Source organism: Schistocerca americana, chromosome 5 (assembly GCF_021461395.2).
Source record: "Schistocerca americana isolate TAMUIC-IGC-003095 chromosome 5, iqSchAmer2.1, whole genome shotgun sequence".
In the NCBI taxonomy this organism is placed as follows: Eukaryota; Metazoa; Arthropoda; class Insecta; order Orthoptera; family Acrididae; genus Schistocerca; species Schistocerca americana.
The window spans coordinates 526,185,253-526,203,365 of NC_060123.1; the positions used below are offsets into that span (position 1 = coordinate 526,185,253).

At 42.3% G+C, this 18,113-nt stretch overlaps 1 pseudogene; it reads left to right on the top strand.

The window, feature by feature from the left end:
• The first annotated feature begins 17,503 nt into the window (after window positions 1-17,503).
• On the top strand, window positions 17,504-17,621 carry LOC124617087 (annotated as a pseudogene).
• Window positions 17,622-18,113: the final 492 nt, after the last annotated feature.

An 18,113-nucleotide genomic window follows, 5' to 3' on the forward strand; every position in this document is an offset into this window, starting at 1 on the left:
GCGCTGCTCTCCGTTGGATCTTCTCTATCTCTGACATGCTGCGTTCTGTTATCTAGGAACTCCTCAATCCAATCACACAATTGGTCTGATAGTCCATATGCTCTTACCTTGTTCATTAAACGACTGTGGGGAACTGTATCGAATCTTATTCATAACGTATCCTAATCCCGTTGTTTCATTTCTCGCTGCTGTTGATACTACCCTACACCCATCTGACCAGATATCTTTGTCTTCCTTCCGTTTCACTTCACTGACTGCATTAGCGTATCCATTTGCAGATATTCTAGCTTCCCCACCACATTCAAACTTCTGACATTGCACGCCACGAATAATACAGTTATTCATTCTTTCTCTCTTGGTCATCTCACCCTTGACAGTCCCCAGCCAGAGATCCAAATGGAAGGAGTAGTCAATGGAGAGATCTTCATGACACTTTTTCAGTTAAATGCCACATGGATTGTGGATATATATTATGTGTCAGTAATGCAGTTCCTTCTATTGTTTTCTGCATCCTCATGCCGCTGATAATTTCTGATTCTTACTCGTGTAGGGGAAGTTGCCTACACCACATGTAATAGAGAGCCCTGAGCCTCGGTCCTCTCTTCCGCCCTCTTTGACTAGACTTGGCTGAATGAACATTACTTCTTATGATGGAAGTCTTCGGTAGCAATTGCTGATGCTTTTATTCAAACTTAAGTGTTGGTTGTATTCGAACCCGTGACCAAAGATGTTATGATTACTAATCAAAAATTCTGTCCCTGTACCACGGGTCCCTCTGTTTTACCATTTTATAATAGATCTGAAACCTTTCAATTGTCCAGCCTTCTTTAATGATTCTTAAACCAAGTGTTATCGATGATTCATTTCCACCAGTGCATTTACCTACTATTCTAGTACCGATTTCCAGTTCCCCATCACTACTAAATTTTCGTCCCCTCTAACAGTCTTAATAATTTCTCTTATCTCCTCATATTGTTCTTCAATCTTTTCATCAGCTACTTAGTTAGTTGGTATATAAATTTGTAGTACTGTGGTGCTTGTGAGCTTTCTGCCTGTCTTGGCTACAGTAACGAGTTCACTATGCTGTTACTAGTTGCTTACTTGCATTAGTATTTTCTTTTTCATTATTGAACCCACTCCTGCATTACCCCCATTTTTCATTTTGTATTTACAACCCTGCACTCATCTGACAGGAAGTTCTGTTCTTACCGCCACCGAACTTCACTAATTCCCACTATAACTTTATCCAATCCATATGCCTAGTTAAACTTTCTTATCTACCTGCCCGATTAAGGAACCTAACATTCCACGCTCCGATCCGTTTTGTTTCTGCCGATGACAATATTCTACTTAGTACTCCCTGCCCAGAGATCCGAAAGGGCGACTACTGTACCTCCGGAGTATTTTATTCAAGAGGTTCCCATCATCATCTCATAATACAGTAGAGCTGCATACTTTAGGAAAAATTACAACTGTAGTTCCCCTTGCCTTCAGCAGTTCGCAGTATCAGCACAGCAAGGTTGCTTAGATTGATGTTAGAAGGCCAGATCAGTCAATCATCCAGACTGTTGCTCCTGCAACTACTGAAAATCTGCTGCCAGTCTTCAGGAACAGCACGTTAAAAAGCAACAAAAAAAATTTAAAAAAAAGGAATAAACTCTTCGACCGACTCTTCAATACTGTTCATCAGAGTGTGACTCTCATCTGGTTGTATTAATAGAAGACACGTTCTGTCAACGGAATATAGAAACATTCATATCAAGTAGCACACAAAAAAGTCTGTGTTAGTTGTCCCATTAAAAGTTTGTGTTTTTCACAGTCTCATATCTGTCTGTACAGATCGTCATCTTCTTCTGATTCTCCTTCTTCCTCTTCTTATATAAATGGTGTGGTAATAATATTAGCCACAGTTTACCTTAAATTTGTTTCTGGTGTTCGCTTTCAATATACTATAAACAGTCGTATTACGTTGCTGCTTTACATGTTATACATGTTGCAGTCTGCGCAGGCATCCAGATTACAGTGTCGATCTTTGTTCTCTAGTACGTATATGAGATTTTCTACTCGTATCAGTTCAGTTATATCTACATTTGCAGGGCTTGTTCTGTCAGTGACTTTCTACTTCTGATGGAGAAAATTCCACGTATCATCCGTGCATCAACAAGTAAGTCTGTGGCTTAACGCTTCAACATTTCTACATATAACGTAGTCGTAGGTACTAGGTGATTTGTCATTGCTGATAATGTATCATGTAGCTTTGACTGCCGACGTCAGGCGAACATTGGGTACGTTCCTCCAGATGATGTTTCAAATCGACCGAGGACATGTCTCCTATTTGGTTACAGTTAGTTGCTGGCTTCGTCAGATCACATCACGGAAATCTTTAGGCCTACCATTTACATTCAAAGATAATACTTCCCGGGAAGGATAGGACAGCATATTACTTCTTCGCGCATAAGCTGGTGAAACAGCCACTTCGAGATGATAATCAGTGCAACTGCAGATAATACAGTGGTTAATCGTCACTCATTACTCCCACGCGCCACTTGCAGAATAGCGAAGATGGGAGATGATATTGGTATCAGAGGGACCCTCCGCCATACACCGTAAGCTGTGTTGCTGAGTATGGATGTAGATGAAGGAGTTGGTGTACAACAGCAGCAACTATCGACGTGTTGGAAGGCGTGGCCTTGCGTGCTGTTGTTGAGTACACTGTTAAGGCCACGGCCTGAGCGCAACATGGTGGGGATTGGGCAGAACGCTCGATGGCTCCAGAAAGCGAGCCGACGCTGTAGTGACCCGAGTAGCAGTTCTTTATTCAGCGGTAGGTAGTAATGCTGTGCAGAGGCCAGACAAACAGTTGAGTCGGACGCATTGCTATCCGATTTGATAATGGAAGGAATCACATTTCTGAAAGTCGATTTATTCAATGTAAGCAAAGAACCAGATATTCTAGTGCAACAGGGAAAATTTGATTGATATTTATGATAATTACAGATGAGATGGAGAAATCGATAATTGCTTTGCATAAAATGTAACAGCCAAGGCTGTATTCAGTACTACTTATTCCTGATCAACGGTTTCAACAGTTAAAACCGTCATCTTCTGATCTTTAAAAAACTTCTTGTTGTCGTTCTGTTCCATTACAATTATCACGCATATCATATTGACATTCAAGTGGACATTATGTAGCACATTCCACCGAGGTTTGTTAAAAACAAAAATTAAAAACCGGTTTGCAACAAGAAAAGCAATACAATTAAAATGTACCTTGCGTAACTGGGAATACAGATATTGAATTGCGTAGCAGTGCACATTTCTGCACTTGTTTGAGTTTAAATGATGAGTTGTATTCATCATGGATCCACATTCTTTGAAGTACACCTTCTTTGAAGTACACAGTCCAACCGACTGACGATACCTAATATCCAACAGAATGTCAACACGGTATGTGTTTTACTGTCATAGTGGAACAGGGCGTATAACAACACTTTATTAAAGATCAGAAGATGACAGTCTTCGCTGTTGAAACCAGAAATCACGGATAAATAATACTGAATACTATCTTGCCTACTAAATTTTCTTCAGAATACAGAGAACCGTTTTGCGAGATTAATACGTGGTATGAGACCTTAATATTACATGCTGATAAATTCCATTAATACGCGACAGTGTCTGTCCGTATTTGATTACTTTTTGTAGAAGTTAATGCACGATTGAGAGTACCATGCACCCAATTCTATTCAACTATATCGCCACACGTAAGTGAAACCGAATTCAAAAAAATTTATTTTTTGTTTTTTTAAGTTTTATTTTAAACGAAACTAGTATTACACAGCTTAAAAAATTTCATTTAACATCACTAGTGGCGAAAAATGAGCGAAATATATTTGTGAATTACTTTTGTCAGAACGGAATGACTCGATAAACATATACTATCAGTATTAAGCGTTATTCCTGTTGCAATCCACATCTTCTTACCGATTGACCTATTTTTATACTGAAATGGCTAGCTTGCCAAATTTATGGCCTTTGTCGTGCCACTGTGACAATTTCTTAAAATTGAATATGATTTGCCGCTCGTTACACGCTCAGGGGGGAGATACTGATTTGTGTTGCAAGCGCACGCTCCGCTCCTAGCTGTTACTGCCAACTGCACGTGTCCCGCCAGGACACTTCCGTATCGTCAAATAGGTTTCTGCAGGTGGGAAGGGCGGGAGGGGGGGAGGGGACACAAAGTTCAAGCGCCGCTCCACTGAGGCCAAGGTCCTAGACTGATCCGCGTTTCGTGAGCAGCTGTTCTCGTATCTCGTAACTGGTCTATTCCGCTGAATGTCGCACATATGGGTGGATGATGGTCATACATCATAAATGCAGTGCATCCATGAACAGTGACCTAAGTCGGTTTCGCTTCGCTTGTGTCACTGGATTCGTGGGTTCCTTTTCCTTTCAGAATGGTCACAGTTCGTACTAACTGACGGAAAGTCATTAAGTAAAACAGAAGTGATACCGGGCGTTTTCCGAGGAAGAGTTAAAAACTCTCTGCTATTAGTAATCTAGATCAAAGATTTAGAAGATAATCTGAGCTGTCCTGTTATATTGTTTGCTGACGTTTCTGTGAAATATGTACGTGTTTGCATCCTCATTATACAGAGCTCCAAAGAATTAAGGGAATATGAGTTTCAGTGTCTGCCACACTCCATTGAGCAATAATTGAGGACTGGATATGTTACCAAATTATACCTTTATTTTTCATAAATTAGGTGCGCAATAAATCACTATTACATCCTCGGTCTTTTACATAAAGAAACTGAAATTTCCAACAGATCTCGAAAACAAAGTGGAAACAATCATTAAATCCCGCCATCCTGGGTGATTTTCACCCGACTTACAAAGCTTCAGTAACATGTACGTATGCCCCACGGGAACGTTTTTCACTGCTTTACATCTACGTGGCATATTCCCTATAAGCCTATGAACGTCACCCTGTGGTGCCCATTGTCATTCTTGAGTGATAGCCCATGAGAAGAAAGTCAGTGGTGGTACAGGACGACCACGAACGCACGTATTATGCGTGTGCCACATACGCACTATGGGAGGTCGGCACTCTCCACCGGGTAATCCGTTACTTCAGTTTCCAGGCTTCGCAAGACTCCCGGCGGTATAGTCCTTGGCATTAAAAGGAGCTCAGGGCCACCGCAGTATGCAACAGCCACCAGATGTTCCACCAGAATCTGTTCCATGTACTGCCAGGTGGTAAGGAGATGCCGTACAACAACAAGATCTATATGTTGTCAACACTGAAGCCGCCCCAGAACATCACAGAACCTTGGAAATCAGTCGATTTACTGGACGAAATTCTGCAGGCACCGAACACGAACATTACCATCAACTTGCGTTATAGGATATCTCGTCGGCGAATAACATGTTTCGCCACTGATGAAGCTGCCAATTGACATGGGAGCCGCAGAATTAAAGGCGAGCTGCAGGGCGTTGTCGTGTCAAGTATAGTATCCCTTTCTCCTAACTCTTTCATTACAGTCTGATGGTCTTCATCTCTTCCCTTCGACTTGCCATTTGTTATCTTCTTTAACTGGCGTCCTCCACAAATATTATCTTTAAAATAAAATTTTTATTTCTGAATAGCTAATTTCCTTTTTTTTAGGTCTTTCTTCTTTCTAACTTCATGAATTTTCTTCCTTCTAACTTTTCTAATCAAAAATCCTACTTTCCTCGTTTGAATATGAAAGGATATCGACAGGTGGGAGAAACTGAAGTTCACTTCAGTGCCTTGATAATATTAAATATATGACTTCAAAACTACTCCATCAAATCTTCGCCCTGACTGAAACAGGATGAGTCTATTGCAAGGACAGTGTGAAACGAAGAAAGTTTTGATATATTTTATTGTACTTACAGCGAAATTTTAGTCTTATGTTTCACTGTTTCTGTGAAAGGTATTCCTTAAAATTTTGTTTGCGGTGTTGCATGTGTACTGAGTGAAGTGACCAACGAGTTCGGTGTGAATATTTTGTGTAGATTTCGGAAATAGCTTCCAGTCCGCCTGAAAACCTGTTATGAGCATCATATGTTGCTACGCATAAAATTCCAGACGAGAAAGAATTTTTTACGTAAAATCAGTGACGAGATCTATGACTTAGCAATCTACATCCACATCTTCATAATTTCTCTGCAGTTCACAATGAAGTGCCTGGCAGAGGGTTCATCGAACAACCTTTGAGCTACTTCTCTGCTGTTCCAGTCTCGAAATGCGCACGGGAATAATGATCTCTTATTCTATTATGTTCATTATTTAATCATACGTAGGCTTGTTGAGTGGGCATTGTGTTAGTCGTAAATTGTATTTTTTCAGTGTCAGTGCTGTTTCTGACACGTCATATCAAGTTCACTGCCAGGTCGACTGTAAATAAAATTGCGGCTGTTGCACCAGATGTTTGACTAACCTTTATGCGAATACTTGCGTATTTTGTGATTTGTTATCATAAATTCAAACGGACGAATATCTTCCTAGTGTCCCATATAGTAAGTCACTAACACATCATATATATGGCCCTCAATAACTTTGTTAACATTTTCTAGGCTCAAGAAAACTTTTAAACCCACATTAATCTACCTAATTGCAAATCGGTGACATTCCTATACCACAAAGAGAAAGGGTGGCATGGAGCGGGGAGAGAGGGGGGGGGGGGGGGGGGCGGGGGAATTTCGTGCAGTAAAAATAAGTGTAACACGTCCAACTATTTTACAGTTCACGTCGTAAGGCAGAGGTATTGCAATAGATAACAAATTAAATTTACTTTAGTCACGTAAAACGTGTATGACTGGTGCACTATGGTAAATATGCGTGCAGGTTTACTGATCTAACACATTCTCTGAAATCCTTAACAGCATTCCCAATTAGTGTGACAAAAGCCTTCATTAACTCTATAATTACAAATCTAACAACATATAATTTTGAAACATGCACACATACGACTTCATCACATATTTATTGTACTTTTAACGAAACCAGATTAATATCATTTCAAAGTAGGACTACAGTGGTACAGAGAGATCCATATAATATCGTATAACGCTGCGCAGTGATTTATTTGCAGCAATACATCAACGTCTGATGAACGCAATCGCACTGCAGGTATCGACTTTGGTTTTCATCTCGTAACTGAGTTTTGGAAGCGCTGGCGTCGGTGATTGCTGATATTTGTTAGCTGTGCGATACCAAATAACCTGCGCATCAGTTCCTGTACATTTCGTATATGATTCAAAGCCTCCACTTACACTTGATTTCCGTGATGAATTATTTCTGCCAGGACCACCAGGGGATTAAGGAGATGCAGAAACATTTGAAAAACTTAGTGAAACTGCAAGTCCTTTGCCGGTTTCACTTAACAACTACAGAAACCAAATAAACCATTTCTGTTATCTTACATCCTTTGCCCAAGAAGTGAATAGCTTCAGATCACGAATTTAAAGTTCAAATATCGACATCATTCCGAAACCTGAAACATTATAACAGCTATTGATTTTCTAGTAGGATAAACATCTCGTATCACCAGGCCCTCGGAGTAAGTATGTTAGCATTTTATTATGTCGTAATGTCCTATGTTAGCTGTTAATAAACTACAGAATGTTCTAATACACCCAAATATTCGTAACATAGTTTTACTATGTAAAATGCCATTTTTTTTAAAGAAAGTGGGCGTTTCAAATGGCTCCAAGCACTACAGGACTTAACACCTGAGGTCATCAGTCCCCTTGAACTTAGAACTACTTAAACCTAACTAAACTAAGGACATCACACACCTCCATGCCCGAGGCAGGATTCGAACCTGCGACCGTAGCGGTCGCACTGTTCCTGAATGTAGCGCCTAGAACCGCTCGGCCACTCCGGCCGGCGGCGCTTCAGATAACTGTGCACTTTGTATAGGGGTGGGTGCAATACAGTGTAGTAGATTTTGTATAAAACTTCTTTCACATTTCATGAACTGTAGAATTTTAATATGGGTTGAACTACAGGTATAATGGGAATTACACGTACCGTTAGACCGCACAGTAAACGTTTCGAAACATAGGCGCTGGTTTTAGATGACTGATGTTTTTCCATATTGTAAGTAACTGGGTCATTTTATTTACCAAACTAGCTCATGGAAACAGAGTTTTTATAATTCTTCTAACGGTACTGAAGGGCTCTTCGAAAGTGCAGAATAATGATGTGGTACACGATAAAATTTGCTTTGTAATGTGGTGTCAAAAGAGAAATATCTATTAGCAAGGTATTGTGGTGCAGACTGCCAGAAACTACATATGGGTCTCAAGTCAGAAAGTTACATATTTCAGCCATCCAGTAATTACTTGGATGAGTACCAACACTTGCAAAGAACTGCATTTTATTGCTTCATTTTTTTTTCTGCTTCATAAACAACTATCTTAAGTACCATACAAGTAAAGTAACCTAAGACACTGGGTCTATCCATAAGAGCCAGTGCATAAGTTGGTAGCATTTTTCCATAAGTTGGTAATGAACACTACAGATACACGTAACAGAGACCTTAGTCATTAACAATATATTCTTCTTCGCGATTTGCAAGTCTGTTAAAGCTGGGGTAACTGTTCGATTCCGTGACTTTGGAAATCACGTGGTTTTGAGGTGTAGAACTCGTCGGGCCAAGTTCGAAGCATTTTTTCATCCGGAAAGCGAATTCCTTGAAGACTGTTCGATAGAGAGCGGAAAAGGTGAAAATCGGAGGGCGCAAGACCAGGTGAATAAGGTGGGTTGCGGAATAACTTCCCAACTCACCTCGTGTGTGGGGTTTTTTGTCAGTCTTGTTAAACGCGAGCGGGAGTTACCGCAGAGTAGCATCACTTTAGGCAGTCTTCCAGGTCGCTGTTCATGGATTGCATTTGCAGGACGTCCTGCTTTTTGACAATACATGTCAGCAGTGACGATTACACCTTGGGGAAGCAATTCGTTGTACATCACAGTGTAACTGTTCTACCAGATGCACATCATTATCTTGCCTGTGCCACTTGCAAATAAAGCCATGGAAAAAGGCCACCCATATACCTTCCTATGAGCGCTGATTTCTCATATCTTATGTTGTTATCTTGGCAATCCTTTTGCGAAATGTATGTTGATGTCAGTAGAATGCTCCTGCGGTCAGCTTGAAACATACGGGGAGTTGCTGCTTCGTTTGGGCCCAACCATTCATTTCCTTATATTAGCATAAAGAGACCGTTTCTCGTCATCAGTAACGGCACAGGATGGGAATGGTCGGTGTTGTTCACCAGCGATCTTCATCAAACCACGAAGGTCTGCCTGAAGGTGCAGAGGCACGATCGCCTTTAAAACGAGAAAACCATTTCCCTACTGTGCTCTCTCCAAAGACATTATCCTCTTACACGGCGCAAATGTTTCTGTCTGCCTCAACTGCTGTCACCACTCTATTGCTCGCAAACACAAGAATACGTCAGAAATGTTTCGCGTCACTCTAAGGTTCTAAACTCCGCTCTCTATCTTCAAGTGTCAAAATAACAGCACGTAAACTCAAATAGCAACAGTGAACTACAGATGAAAATTTACAGTCGATAAATAAACCCATAGCAACCCGAACGCCAACATTTAAAACAAAATGCTGCAGATGCTACACTCAGAGTGTTTCACAACACTTTGGCGGCGCAGAGCCAGGGAGTTTGATCGAAGCGTACAACACGACCCTATCATTTAGCAGATTCGCATTGCCAGAAGCGTGTAATCGTAATAATAACAATAACAATAGCTGTCTGAGCGACAGTAATCAGTGTTGCCAATTTCAATTTTTTTTATGTAGGCCGGGATAAGTGTTGAAAATATTCATGATCGTGCCCTTCTATAGGCGAATCGCTTCGGGATGTAGAGAAACCGGTAGACACCAAGCTATTCTCGTCAAGACTCCATGTCGAAATCGTCTCACCTCTGTGATAACGGTTACAGAGAAAACGAATTTAGACCATAAGTGCCAATGAAATCTCTAGCACTTTCTCACCATATTCCATTCCGTGTGTCAGTCACTGTACGCAGTTGAAATGTGACCTGAATGTACTCGTCAGTTTACATTACTTGAATACTCAGTGACCTCCATACTAGATATGGACACGGCCATCCATTTTATGACATCACCTTTCACACATTTTAAACTGTAGCTATGAATTCACAGTCGTACGACCAACTAAATTTGTGTGTACACTGGGTGTGACTTACACTGAAAAAAATATTCTGAGAGTTCTTGGAACTATACAACAAATTGAAGGCAGTTTGTTTGTTGCCATACGCGTTTCCCTTCATTTATTTGGGAAGTACCATCAGTCGCCTGTAATACATGTTTCCTTTTTTTACACACAAAAAACGTATTACGTGATATATGTAATATGCTGCTATATTACATTTTGTCGCGTCTTTCTCTTGTTTTTAGGTAAAATTCAACTTTGTAGCATAAAGTTCGTAATGTGGACTTATCTCTTCGGTTTTACTTACGATTCCCAGCGTTGTTAACTCAAGTGTGTGGTCCTGCAGATGTAATCGTTATTTTCCATACTCTAACTGGCCGATTTCTGGCGTTCTTTCACCCACACTTGTCACATCGCATATATCGCATACACACCGAAATGTAACTTGGATAAATAATTCATGAATCTCCTTCCCCACGTCTATCCCCTCCTCCCAAACACACACACACACACACACACACACACATATATATATATATATATATATATATATATATATATATATATATATATATAATTAAAAAATAAATAAAGAAACTAAATTAATAACATTCATTTACACACAGTGCACACAGCAAAATACACACACACAGACACTAAGAAATATCCAAAAAAGGAAAAACAAATAATAAAACACCCTCTCAGAAAAGAATTACACAATTACACACAGGTGATACATACATACACACACACACACACTCTCACACTCACACTCACACTCACACAAACACACACAAACAAATGAAAAAATCAAACCACAACACAAACAATAGAAAGACAAACACACAATAACAGTTGGCAACTCTACACAACGAAAACACACATATGTTGATCACAAAATCGAAAGTGCAAGTGATATATGCGATGTGACAAGTGTGGGTGAAAGAACGTCAGAAATCGGCCAGCTGGAGTATGAAAAATAACGAATACATCTGCAGGACTACACACTTGACTTAACAGCGCTGGATATCGTAAGCAGTACCGAACGATGAGTTCACATTACGAACTTTGTGCTACAAAGTTGAATTTAACCTAAAAATAATAATAAAGACACGACAAAATGTAATGAAGCAGTATATTATATCTACCACGTAATACGTTTATTGTATGTAGAAAAAGGAAACATGTATTACAAGCCACTGATAGTGTTTCCCAAATAAATGAAGCGAAACGCACATGGCAACAAACAAACTGCAATTTGCTGCATACATACCTCCAAGAATTTAAAGCAAATAAAGGAAAGACGGAAAATCGAAGAATGACAATATATGTGAGACTGGTGTGCTGTTATAAGCAGCGAGTGAAGAACCGTTATTACCTTCTTCGTCCGGAGCGTAATACACTCCTGGAAATTGAAATAAGAACACCGTGAATTCATTGTCCCAGGAAGGGGAAACTTTATTGACACATTCGTGGGGTCAGATACACCACATGATCACACTGACAGAACCACAGGCACATAGACACAGGCAACAGAGCATGCACAATGTCGGCACTAGTACAGTGTATATCCACCTTTCGCAGCAATGCAGGCTGCTATTCTCCCATGGAGACGATCGTAGAGATGCTGGATGTAGTCCTGTGGAACGGCTTGCCATGCCATTTCCACCTGGCGCCTCAGTTGGACCAGCGTTCGTGCTGGACGTGCAGACCGCGTGAGACGACGCTTCATCCAGTCCAAAACATGCCCAATGGGGGACAGATCCGGAGATATTGCTGGCCAGGGTAGTTGACTTACACCTTCTAGAGCACGTTGGGTGGCACGGGATACATGCGGACGTGCATTGTCCTGTTGGAACAGCAAGTTCCCTTACCGGTCTAGGAATGGTAGAACGATGGGTTCGATGACGGTTTGGATGTACCGTGCACTATTCAGTGTCCCCTCGACGATCACCAGTGGTGTACGGCCAGTGTAGGAGATCGCTCCCCACACCATGATGCCGGGTGTTGGCCCTGTGTGCCTCGGTCGTATGCAGTCCTGATTGTGGCGCTCACCTGCACGGCGCCAAACACGCATACGACCATCATTGGCACCAAGGCAGAAGCGACTCTCATCGCTGAAGACGACACGTCTCCATTCGTCCCTCCATTCACGCCTGTTGCGACACCACTGGAGGCGGGCTGCACGATGTTGGGGCGTGAGCGGAAGACGGCCTAACGGTGTGCGGGACCGTAGCCCAGCTTCATGGAGACGGTTGCGAATGGTCCTCGCCGATACCCCAGGATCAACAGTGTCCCTAATTTGCTGGGAAGTGGCGGTGCGGTCCGCTACGGCACTGCGTAGGATCCTACGGTCTTGGCGTGCATCCGTGCGTCGCTGCGGTCCGGTCCCAGGTCGACGGGCACGTGCACATTCCGCCGACCACTGGCGACAACATCGATGTACTGTGGAGACCTCACGCCCCACGTGTTGAGCAATTCGGCGGTACGTCCACCCGGCCTCCCGCATGCCCACTATACGCCCTCGCTCAAAGTCCGTCAACTGCTCATACGGTTCACGTCCACGCTGTCGCGGCATGCTACCAGTGTTAAAGACTGCGATGGAGCTCCGTATGCCACGGCAAACTGGCTGACACTGACGGCGGCGGTGCACAAATGCTGCGCAGCTAGCGCCATTCGACGGCCAACACCGCGGTTCCTGGTGTGTCCGCTGTGCCGTGCGTGTGATCATTGCTTGTACAGCCCTCTCGCAGTGTCCGGAGCAAGTATGGTGGGTCTGACACACCGGTGTCAATGTGTTCTTTTTTCCATTACCAGGAGTGTAATTACGACGTAAGAGATGAAAAATAAATGTTGTGTGACTATGGCATCCCGTCGGGTAGACCGCTCGCCAGGTGCAATTCTTTCGATTTGACGCCACTTCGGCGACTTGCGCGTCGATGGGAATGAAATGATGATGATTAGGACGACACAACATTCAATCCGTGGGCGGAGAAGATCTCCAACCCAGCCGGAAAACGAACCCGGGCCCTTAGGATTGACATTCTGTCGTCCTGACTACTTTTTTTTTGTTGATCTCATTGTGTTCTATATTGTTCGTTGAATTTGTTCGGAGCGGACGTCTGATGACAATCTCTTAGATTCTTCGTTGATCCGTTCACTCAGTTTTTTATTACAGATAGTAGCTAACCCTCTGACCGAACACGCTGAGCTACTGAGACGGTGCCATTCAGCTACCGGTAGCGGACATTGTATGTCTGAGTAATTCACTATATAGTCACTTACATAGTACATTAATATCCTGGTGTCATTCGCCGAGGGCTTTGGATACAAGCACAAAAATACTCTCATTATCGGTGCTGCAAACAAAATAGGAATTTATGAATTCTCTGTTACCTACAGAGACAATGTCGACAGCATCGATTCTCCTGTAGTTTGTTGAAGGAAAACGTTCCAGTATATGCATCTCAGCAGCAAGAACATTTAAATCGAGAACATAAGCTAGAGAGAGGAAAATGAATTAGTGGAAACTCTAGCACTTGACGGTAACGACAGCTAAATCATCGATGTAGATCAACGAAGAGAATCAGTCGCACACTATTATAGAAAAACCAGAGAATAAGCATTGGCTCTTTCAGAACAGAATCAAAGACTTTAGATCCACCGTCGTCCAATTACAATACAATAGTTTACTCTCCCTTTCACGGCAGGAAAGTTACTCACCGAAAATGGAAGACAGAAATTTCAGGAAAGCGATGAGAAGCAAGATCGTCATTTTCCCACAATCCATTGCACCGAGGCAGCCTTTATCTAGAAGGAGAGTGTGTTCAAAACTCATAATATGCGCGATGGGGTTGCAGTAAATGCGAGCAGATGTGGATCATATTATCATCAGTCTTCTGAATGGTCTGATGCGGCCTGCCACGAAATCCACTCCTGCGCCATTCTTTTCATCTCAGACTAACACTTGCAACCCAAGTCGTCAGTTATTTACTAGATGTATTAAAATCTCTGTCTTCCTCTTCAGTTTTAGTCCTCTACAGCTCCCTCTAGTACGACGAAAGTCATTCGCTGATGTTGTAACATATGTCCCATCATCCTACCCCTTTCTCCTTTTCAATGTTTCCCACATATACCTTTCCTCTCCGACTCTACGCAGAACCTCTTCATTAGTTACCTTATCTGTCGACGTCACTTTCAGCATTCGTCTGTAGCACAACACCTAACCGGCTGCTGTTCTCTTTTGTTCTGGGTTTTCCACTCTCTATATGTCATTTCCATACAATGCTGTGCTCCAAATGTACATTCACAGACTTATTCCTCAAGTTAAGACTTATGTTTGCTACTACTGGACTTCTCTCGGCCAGGAATGCCTTTTGTGCCAGTGCTAGTCTGCGTTTTATGTCTTCCTTGTTCCGGCTGTCATGGGTTATTTTGCTGCCTAGGTAACAGAATTCCTTAACTTCAACTGCATTGTGGTCACCAACCCTGATGGTAGACTTCTCGTTGTTCTCAATTCTGCTACTTCTCATTGGTGTCGCCTTTCATCGATTTATTCAGTCGATATGCTGTACTCATCAGACTGTTCATTCCATTCAACATATACTGTAATTCTTCTTCATTTCAAGTGAGGATAGTAGTGTCATCAGCGAATCCTAACATTAATATATCTTTGAATTGTAATTCAATTCTTGAACCTTTTTTTCCGATCATTGCTTCTCCGATGCACAGATTGAACAGAAGATGTGAAAGACAGATCCCTGTCTCACAAGCTTTCTTGTCCGAGCACTTCATTTTCGATCTTCCATTCTTACTGCTGCCTCTTGGCTCTTGTACATATGGTACATTGCCCCTATTTCATTTAGAATTTCGTGCATCTTGCACGATTTGTCTAGGTCTAAAAATCCTATGAATGTGTGTTGATTTTGCTTCAGTCTTGCTTCGATTATCAACTGCCACGTCACAACTGCCCCTCTTGTGCCTTTACTAATTGTCATCTAACAAAACCTCAGTTTTCTTTTCCATTTTTCTGTATATTATTTTTGTCAGCAACTTGGATGTATAAACTGCTAAGCTGATTCTGCAATAATTCTCGCACTTGTCAGCTCTTGCTATACTCAGAATGGTATATCGCCAGTGTCATTCATCCTGCAAACCAATGTGAATAATAGTTTTGTTGTCACTTCCCCCTATGATTTTAGAAATCCCCTTTGTTTTATTTGATTTTCAGATTTCAAAAGCTCTTCTAAACTCTTATTCTAATTATGCTTCTCCTATGTCTCCTCTATCGACTCCAATTTCTGTTTTTTTCGCGTCATCAGGTAAGTGATACTCCTCGTAAAAGCCTTCAATGGACTCTGTTGTAACCGCGACCGGTACGGTCGTGGGGTGGCCGTGAGCGAAAGTGCGGAGGGAACGACAGACGACCGAGCAAGACAGCAAGAACAGCAACACGCAAGAAGCAACGGGGTCACAAGCGAAAAACTCACGAAATCAACAACGTCCACTAGTACACGGAAATAAGCAAACACGATGTCTGTAAGCAAGACATTGAGAGACTCACGCGAATATCAGACTGCCCCACTAAGTGAGAGGCAGGCACTTAAATACATGATAGGATACGTCGCTATTGCGGTGGCTGTGCGGTTCTAGGCGCTGCAGTCCGGAACCGCGGGACTGCTACGGTCGCAGGTTCGAATCCTGCCTCGGGCATGGATGTGTGTGATGTCCTTAGGTTAGTTATGTTTAAGTAGTTCTAAGTTCTAGGGGACTGATGACCTCAGATGTTAAGTCCCATATTGCTTAGAGCCATTTGAACGTCGCTATTGGTCCCTAGGACCACTTGCTTCACAGTGGCACCTTCACATTGAACGCGGGACAGGAGCTCGCGCAACCATGGCTTACAGAGCGACGGCTGCAGGGACCTCTGGTAGTAATCGAGGTCCATGCCGCCTGGCGCGGATTCGAAACCCATGGCGCTCGCTAGCAGACTCTTACCAGCTATCCATTCTCTCCTCTGCATTTAACAATGGAATGCCCATTGAACTCTTATTGTTAGCGCCGCTGTTTTTAATTTCAGCGAATATTCTTTTGACTTCTCTATATTCCCATCAATCATTCCGACAATCATTTCTTTATCGATCTCTTCACATTTTCCAGGTAGCCATTTCCCCTTAGCTTCCGTGAACCTCCTATTTATTTTATTCTTAAGTTACTTATATTTACACATTCCTGACTTTCCGTGAACATTTCTTTACTTCTTCTTTTGTCGATCAGCTGAGTTATTTTTTCTATTTCCCATGATTTCCTCACAGTTACCTTCCTTGTACCTACATTTTTCTCCCAAACTTCCATTTTTGCCATATCTATAGATTCCCATTCCTCTTCAATTGAACTGCCTACTAAGCTATTCATTATCGATTTATCTAGAGCCTGGGACAACTTCAAGCGTATCGCTTCATTCCTTACTACTTCTTTGCGCATTGATTCCTCCTGACTAGTGTCTTGAACTTCAGCCTGACAATCGAAAACCTCATTTCGTAATCTGTGTCTGACCATGATGTAATCTAACTGAAATCTTTCTGTATCTCCCGTCCTTTCCCAAGTATACCTCCTCTTCCTGTGATTCTTGAACGGAGTATTCGCTTTTATCACCTGAAATTAATTGCAGGTCTCAATTAGCCTTACTGCTCTCTGATTCCTACTAGCAACCCCGTATTCTGCCATAACCCTTTCTTTTACTCCTTCTCGTTCAACGGCATTCCAACCTCCTTGACTATGAGCTTTTCATCTCCCTTTTACGTACTGAATCACCCGTTAACCCTCGAGTAGGATTGCTGTTTTTCGTAACATGAACGGGCGCGTGGGCACTTAGTGCACATGTCAAGAATAACTTTCTTTATGTTACCAAGGGAGACATTTAAGAGCTAAATCACAGTTTAGCCTTAGTTTAATTAAACGACGATAACATAAACTTACATCATATGAGCTAAACCCCTACTTTATTAAATAATAATGAAATAAACTTTCATTATATTACTCCCTTGTCACAGATATGTGTTACCGAAACAGTAATGACCCAGTGGAAGTGTTAAACAGAGCAGCTTCATCAGATCTCAGCCAGTCGCTTATTTCATTACTAATTATCTTTTAGACAACTGCCACATTGTTGGATTGGGCGGCTAGCTCTTAATCGGATCGTAAATTTTTTCTCGCATAGCTCGCTTTTGTATTATATTTTACTGCTGCTGACTTGCATATGCGTTAGCTGAAGCAATGGGGCAACGGCCTTGCCGCAGTGGATACACCGGTTCCCGTGAGAACACCAAAGTTAAGCACTGTCGGGCTTGGCCTGCACTTGGATGGGTGACCATCCAGGCCGCCATGCGCTGTTGCCATTTTTCGGGGTGCACTCAGCCTCGTGATGCCAATTGAGGAGCTACTCGACCGAATAGTAGCGGCTTCGGTCGAGAATACCATCTTAAGACCGAGAGAGCAGTGTGCTGACCCCACCCCCCTCCTATCCGCATCCTCCACCGGGGATGACACGGCGGTCGGATGGTCCCGGTAGCCCTATCGTGGCCTGAAGATGGACTGTGCGTGTGTGTTAGCTGAAGCAATTGTGGAGAAATAGGTATGGGCTTGCAATTATGAAACAACAATGGAACCGTGCCAAACCATATTATCTGTGATTGGCCCTCTTCGTACACAGGAACTCTCTCCACCTCCTCATTCTTTACTTGTGACTTGGACTTATCGATCAATTTGTCATTAAACTAAATTTATTACTGCCAAGACTGACAGAAAATGAAGGAATGAAGTTTAGGATTCAACGTCACATCGACATCGTGGTCATTAGAGACGGCGCACGAGCTGAGAGTGTAGAATCG